Consider the following 7,812-nt stretch of genomic DNA (forward strand, 5'->3'; position numbering starts at 1 on the left):
TTTTATAGCCCTGGAGACGTCAGGGCGTGCGTCACAAAGCCCCGCCCTCTCGCAGGTGGCTCCGGGTGCCACGGTAGAAGGCGGGGCCGCGGCAGCCCCAGCCAATGGGGAGCCGAGAGCGACAAAGACCGGAAGTCGGCGGGTGGGGGAGTCGAGCGTGGTCTTTTCTGACAGAATGAGAGCAGGAGCAGGGAAACTGGCGTTTCCAAACGGCCAGGGGTAGGTCAAGGCTAGTGCCTCTCAGTCTTTGGTCGCTCGAGCTGAAGTAGGAGCTGGTTTGGAAGGAAGGAGAAATAGATTTATGGAAGTCCTATCTTGCCGTCATGGCCTCTCCTTTCCACACACTACTACTCGCCCCCGTAGTCTATTACAAGAATAATTCCTACCACGGTGTACACAACAAACACTAGTATAAAGAGAGTGAATCAGTTTATGCAACACAGCACTTTTCCTTTTGAGAAACTCGCCTGTGAGATGAGAGTTTGGTGTTAATCCTGAAGCTTTGTGTACAATCTATACCCCCAAACCGTATCATCAGCAATAGGTTACAAGTAAACAAGTAACCTCAGTTTTCCCAAACAAAAGGCACGTTGCCTCATTTAAAAATACCCACTCGCTGCTCTTTCACCCATTCAGACTCATATTTGTGCTGGGCATTTAACACCATAATCATGATTATCAGATTCCAAGCAGCCTTCATTGTAATCTGCCTTCAAATGTTTAACAAAAACCACTGTAAGTCAACTGTTAAACAGCATCATCAGGGTATATATCTGACAAACAAAAAACATCGTTTAATTCAGGAAAAATTAAGGCCTCCAGAGCACTTTGCAATAAAAGGCATTATTAATGCCTCAGTCTACATCCATGTTACAGACAGCATTTTCTGGGACAATTCATTCATCCGTTTAATAATTATTATTCAGGGCCGGCCCGGTGGCACACTGCTACAGTGCGCCGCTTGGGAGCGCGGTGGCACTCCCGCCGAGGGTTCGGATCCCACATACAGACCGGTTCCCGCTCACTGGCTGAGCGAGGTGTGGGAGCAACACCGAGGGTTGCGATCCCGTTGCTGGTCCCGGTCCGGTACGGGCGCGACACTGAGGGTTGCGATCCGTTGCCGGACACACACACACACAAAAAAAATTATTATTATTCAGTGCTCATTACGTGCCACACAAGCTCCCTCTTCTTGTGATTACATGTTTAAAAAGAAATGCTCTGACAGGTGTGCAGCTGGTCCCTTTTTTACCACTTGCCTCCAGCCCCACTTTGGTAGCGTAAATACAAGAAGAGCTGTCATGATTTCTGATGGCTTGGTTTATAATACATTTAATTACTAAAGGTTTAATGAACTAAGCTACTAAAACCTCTGTATAAACATTAGAGACCCTATTTATGGTCATATAGTCTAACCTTGGTGGGTCATCATGAACACATATTGGATGTCAGATACTGTGCAGAAATACTTGTAACTCGGAAGGCTTGCCTTCTGAGTTTTCTTTCCTCATTCCTTCAAAGACTATTTTGTCTGAATTACTTGGAAATGCAAATTGTCACAGTGAAAACATTTAACCAAGAATTTTCAAACCATTGCCCACTTGATGCTTTGGTTTCTTGAACTCCTAATGATCTGATGTGATTTTACAATCTTGTCCTTGCGTTCATCTCCCTTTCAGTCACTAGTGATTTAACTAAAATGCAAATTTAACTTGTTTTCCACTTCCCCCCTTCCCTGTACCCCAAATCCTTACCCTATAGAAGTCCAAGGTTTTCAGTGTGGCCTCTGCATACCTCTTCTATCTCATCTCTCACTACTTAGTTCCCATTTGACTTTCTAGAAACTAGAACACACATGCTGTTTGTCATTTCTGTGCTTTTGCTCATGAGGTCCAAGGCCTGGGATGCCCCTCCAGCTATCATTTTCACCTGACTGCATCTTCTTATCCTTTTTAAACTCAGCTCAAAAATCTACTTTAGGGGCCGGCCGGGTGGCGCACTGCTACAGTGCGCCGCTTGGGAGCGCGGCGGTGCTCCCGCCGAGGGTTCGGATCCCACATACAGACCGGTTCCCGCTCACTGGCTGAGCGAGTTACGGGTGCAGCACAGAGGGTTGCGATCCCGTTGCCGGTCCCGGTCCAGTACGGGTGCGACACTGAGGGTTGCGATCCGTTGCCGGACACGAAAAAAGAGACAAAAAAAGGGAAAAAAAAAATTGGTGCTGGAAAACTGGATATTCATGTGTAGAAGAATGAAACTAGATCCCTGTCTCTCACCATTTACAAAAGTCAACTCAAAATGGATTAAAAACTTAAATTTAAGACTTGAAACTATAAAACTACTAGAAAAAAACACAGGGAAACACTCGAAGACATTGGTCTGGGCAAAAATTTTATGGAGAAGACTTCCGAAGCACAGGCAACAAAAGCAATAATAGACAAATGTGATTTTATCAAACTAAAAAGCTGTTGCACAGCAAAAGAAACAATCAACAGAGCAAAGAGACAACAGCAGAATGGGAGAAAATATTTGCAAACTATTCATCCAACAAGGGATTAATATCCAGAATATACAAGGAACTTAACAACAAAAAAACCAAATAATCTGATTTAAATAACCCGAATAGACATTTCTCAAAAGACATACAAATGGCCAACAAGTACATGGAAAAATGTTCAATATAACTTCCTCAGTGGCCTCATGATATAAACTCTATGACTGAGCTTAACCTTAATTCTGTTTGTTTGACTTTTGTCTCAGATTTACTAAATACTTAACAAAAGATGATGACCTGGGGCAATGTTTCTCTAATCCAACAGGTACATTAGAATCATCCCAGGAGCTTGTGAAAAATGCCTTCCCAAGCCTCACTTAGAATCTTCTGAATCGGAATTTCTTAGAATAAGGATAATCTGTAAAACACAAAAATTGTGGGGGGAGAAATTAAGTGTTACCCAGAGGTCACCTGGGTTATAAGTGTGTTGCTTCAATGCCATATCCAAGTCAACTAGTGTTGGAATTAGCAGGACTGAAGCTATGTTGGGACCTAAAACTGCCTGGACTGCAGCGGGGGTGTGGGATGTTAAAAAGGACAGTTTCTCTCCACTCTTCCTTCCCATGACTTTCTTATCTTGCTTGCTAAGTAGGAAAACAAAACTGAGAAGCTAATCAATACTTTGCAAAGCTAACAGGTCTTTGAGACTTGTAGAGTTTTGAGAAGTGATCAAGGCCAAGTGACTGGAAACTGACCTTGGGCAACAGCCACGTAAACCAGAAGCGAAACCACACAAAAGGCTTTGCAGGAGAGTTGATTCTACTCTGGAGCAAATCAAAATCTTGCAGGGTCCTGAGATAATGGCGAAGATGAGAACAGAAACCAGACGAGGCCTTGGCGAGACCTTGTACGTGACTCATAGACACAGACCCCTCGTAGCTCACGTCTCCTCTCCTGCTTTTCATTTCCCATGTTCCATTCCCTCGACCCCCTTACTCCTTTAAAAACCCCTCAGTAAACCTGAGTCTTGGAGATGGCTTTAGCCTGGCCATTTTCCTTCAGATTTACTGGAAACATGGGTTAGCCTAACAACTCTTCTCAGATCACCAGTATTCCTGAATAAAAGCTGACTTCCATTCTCCCCAGCCTTTGACTTTTGAGTGGTTTGCTTTTGTCTGGGGACTAGCAGCTGGACCTGTGAGTCAATATCAATTTCGGGGAGCCTCAGCCAGGAGTTAAATGGCCCCTGTGACACTAGGAGATAGAGCTCAGCTCCCTTGCTAGTCTTCACAAGAAAGCCAGTTATGCTCTGCTCCTGGTGGTTTTTGCACACTTCACTAAAGAAGGGGCACATCTGTTATGGACCAACTTTCCATTCTTTTGCTTCTCCTGTCCTTTTCTCTTTCTGCTTTACCTCTTCCTAGCATCTAAATCATGTGCCTCTACTATAAGTCTTCTTGGAATGATCTGGGTTTAACAATTTTCTTCCTACAAAATATACCAACCACAGAAACCAAAATGGTACATCATGACTGTGTGAATGTATATGTTCACAGGTATAAAGCCATATTTGAATATTTACCACCACAATTTGTTTCAGGAAAAAAATCAACTAGAAAAATTTATACATCAAAGGAAATATATGTGTGTGTATGTATGTTTTAAAAATCAGATATGCATTGTCCTTTAATTTTAGTTGGCAGAAATATAAAAATGCAAATTAAGTAAATAACTGACATATAATATACAACAAATATTCTAATTTTTTGTGATACCTAAAAGTTATAATTCTTTACTCAGTAGAAGATGTAGCTATCATGCACTAAAATAAAATATACCTAACCCAATAAAGGTAAAATCTTAAATACATTAACCAGCAAGGTACATATTACATTATTACTAAACCATGCCTCCAAGTGTGTCAAATTATAAAAATGTGTTCAGCATACACAAAATATACATTAGAGACTTCTCTCATCATAGGCACAATCTAATACAAAAATATATTGGACATTTATAAATTAGAAGATTCATCTGAGGGCCTCCAAAACAGGAAAGGGGAAAGAGTGAGTGACGAAATCATGAAAAACAGCACACATAGATGCAAACAGTTCTGCTTACATGATTATTTTCTTCATCATCGAGGGGTAAAGGGCAGTTCACACCAAACCAAGTTACCAGGCAGATCACAGTCAGTTCACAGGTTGGATGAGTCATAGCACGCAGGCCAGATAACAACTCAAAATGTACTCCAATTCCAGTCAACCTATGGTACTGACACTGTGGTTTTGTTATTTTGGAGTCTTTAGAATCCCATGCTCCATGGTCTACCACCACATTAACACAGATGTAACCCAGAGGGTATCTGCACCAAGCCTGGGACAGACTGTTTTTAAACAGATCTGTGCTTTGACTAGAAAAGAAAACCTACTGCATGGTGTTGCAAAGTTGTATATCCAGTTAAGTGAGCTGAACACAAACTTATTTGAAATCCTGAAATCTCTATGGGGAAATAAAAGTAATTTTTTAAGCAGTTAACGCAGAAACTAAATTTTTAAAAAACTAGAAATCAGAGGGCTTTATGTAATCCTTGAACATGAAATAACAGTTTGAGAAATATTTGAACTGAAAATTCAAGTAAGAATGAACTCTGAAGCAAGAGCTTCATGATTCCGAATGTTCCACAATCATGACAGAAAAGTTTGCCACACATGCTTAGATTAAGAAGAGAACAAAACGGCAATAGCCATATTTTAAAGATTCGTAATGTCCTGCCCTTCAGTCTAGACAAAACCAGGCATCCAATATTTTCTGTCACCAATTTTTCTCTTGAAAACAATTTTCTCTTCTCGGCTTCTGGAAATACTCATTTACTGAGTGTAAGATAGTAATCTTTTCTCTCTTGCCAGTATCTAAAATCCACAAGGAATTCACATCATGCAGAAAGTCAATGTGAATAAACACTTTGGAAACAGTCCACTAAAAAGTGGCCGGTGACAATGATGAGCAAACATGAAGATCATTTAGCCAAAGTCAGTGAGGAATAATTTCTTTCAAATAAATTCTTATTCCCTCAAAACAAGACTAAATCAGATTAAATTTGCCAACATGCTAGCTGCATTCCACTAAAAAGTGGCCGGTGACAATGATGAGCAAACATGAAGATCATTTAGCCAAAGTCAGTGAGGAATAATTTCTTTCAAAGAAATTCTTATTCCCTCAAAACAAGACTAAATCAGATTAAATTTGCCAACATGCTAGCTGCATTTCCCATGTTTTATTTTGAAAAGAAATATTAAAATATTAACATCGTGTAAGATCATGCTTCAGCCAAAAAGTTATGTAAATAAATGATACTCAAAAATGATATCCTTTAGCTCAATATAAATTAAAAAACACCTAACCTTAAGAGTAAGCCAAATTATGGCAAAGATTCTTAAAAGTGACTGAGGTATTTGGATTCTTCAAAACCACAGGTGTGCAATACTAGTACTAATATTTTAATGACAATAAAAATTAGTAATGCAGGATAAAAAAATAACTTTGAACTCCTTTTATATTATCTATTAACCTGAGCTAAGGGGAAAATTATTAACTCCTGGCAATATATAACCCAGAAAATGCTTTACCATCATATATTTTGAGGCAAAAACCTCTGTTCATTCAAGAATAGCCTTTTCAAGTAATTTGTTAAAAGATTTCTAAAAGTTGATAATTGACAATTTTCACAAAGAAAGTGTAACTCCTGGGCCGACCCCGTGGCGCACTCGGGAGAGTGCGGCACTGGGAGCGCAGCGACGCTCCCGCCGCGGGTTCGGATCCTATATAGGAATGGCCGGTGCGCTCACTGGCTGAGTGCGGTGTGGGCAACACCACACCAAGGGTTGCGATCCCCTTACCGGTCACGAAAAAGACAAAAAAAAAAAAAAAAGAAAAAAAAGTGTAACTCCTAAAGTGTAAATATTATTTTTCTAATCTATAAACTAGACTTTCTAATAGATTAGCAAAAAAGTTATACTTCTGATTGTAAAATTTTCTATTTGCTCCTACTTAGTTGGCTTTCAAAGGAAAAAAAGTGTTCATCACTTTGAAACATTTTGTAGACAATCTGGAGACGAATATTTTTGATGACACAACTTTAGCTGAAGAGCATTTGTTCTTTTAATATGTAAAACATGGAAATCTGGGTTATTAATTTTTTTTTTTTTACAATAAAAGAATATTCAATTGGTGATCAGGAGATCGCTTTCTAGTCATTGCTCCACTGATAACAGGAATAAGTTGGGGTAAGCCTTTTTGTACCTGAGTTTCATTAAATGTAAAATGGGGATAAGAATATCTGTGCTACATTATTCACAGGAGTATTTTGAGGATAAAGTAAAACACTAGAAAGCACTTCTGTTTTTTCAAAACACAATATAAATGCTGTGTCGTGACACTGTTAATAATTTTACAGGTGCCTCTTAATGTTACCCATTCAGATGTGTGCTTAAGGTAGGCATTCCTATAAGATCACAGGTTGAATATTTAGTTCGATTTTATTTTAAAAACAATAAATCACAAAACTAAAATGTTTAAACAAGGTCACTTAACCTTCTCCCCAGGTGGCTAGTTATCATCATCATTAGCATCATCTTACTTTTTAGCTATATGTTTGAAAAAGATCTACTGGGAAAGTGTGTCCCTGGCACAGGTGGTTTTCAGAAGAAAAGCCGATCTTCACAAGAACTTTGTCCTCTGCTTTTATTTTAAAGTGCAGACCCTGGGTGGGGAGGGACAGAGCCAGGCACTCGGGGTCTGTCACTGAGGAACCAATTCTCTCAGAGAGGCCAGAGCAGCATGGATGCGGACGTGCAATCTGTTTTCAAAGTCGTAGCCAGAGAAATCCTCCTGTAAGACCAAAGAAAGGACTCTGTTAGCCAAGGTTGTGTAGGGCATGGCAGTAAAATCCACACTAAATTTTGTACTTCTCAAAGTAAAATCCCTTTCAGTCCTAGGAAAGGCTTCATGTCCACTTGATTTTCTTATTTCCTAAACCTCAAACTTTGTGTTCATTTTTAAAAATGTCAACTGAATGTCAATACCATTCTCTCTGGAAAATTTTCCTTATGTTATTTCTGAAACAGTAGTTTTGTTTTTTTTTTTGTGTTTTTTACTGACCGGTAACGGGATTGCAACCCTTGGTGTCGCGCCCGTACTGGAGACCGGCAACGGGATCGCAACTCTCAGTGTTGCACCCGCACCGCACTCAGCCAGTGAGCAGGAACCGGTCTCCACATGGGATCCGAACCCTCAGCGGGAGTGCTGCCGCACTCCCA

The 7,812-nt window shown here is 40.1% G+C and overlaps 1 long non-coding RNA gene across 1 annotated transcript in view; it reads right to left on the reverse strand.

Moving 5' to 3' along the window:
• Nucleotides 1–7,009: 7,009 nt before the first annotated feature.
• LOC103609265 overlaps nucleotides 7,010–7,812 on the reverse strand; it is a 2,032-nt gene continuing 1,229 nt past the window's right edge. Inside the window, exon 2 of the long non-coding RNA XR_552114.1 lies at nucleotides 7,010–7,384. This is a non-coding gene — a long non-coding RNA (uncharacterized LOC103609265). The remainder of the gene's footprint in view (nucleotides 7,385–7,812) is intronic.

Source organism: Galeopterus variegatus, unplaced genomic scaffold (genome assembly GCF_000696425.1).
Source record: "Galeopterus variegatus unplaced genomic scaffold, G_variegatus-3.0.2 Scaffold9405, whole genome shotgun sequence".
In the NCBI taxonomy this organism is placed as follows: Eukaryota; Metazoa; Chordata; class Mammalia; order Dermoptera; family Cynocephalidae; genus Galeopterus; species Galeopterus variegatus.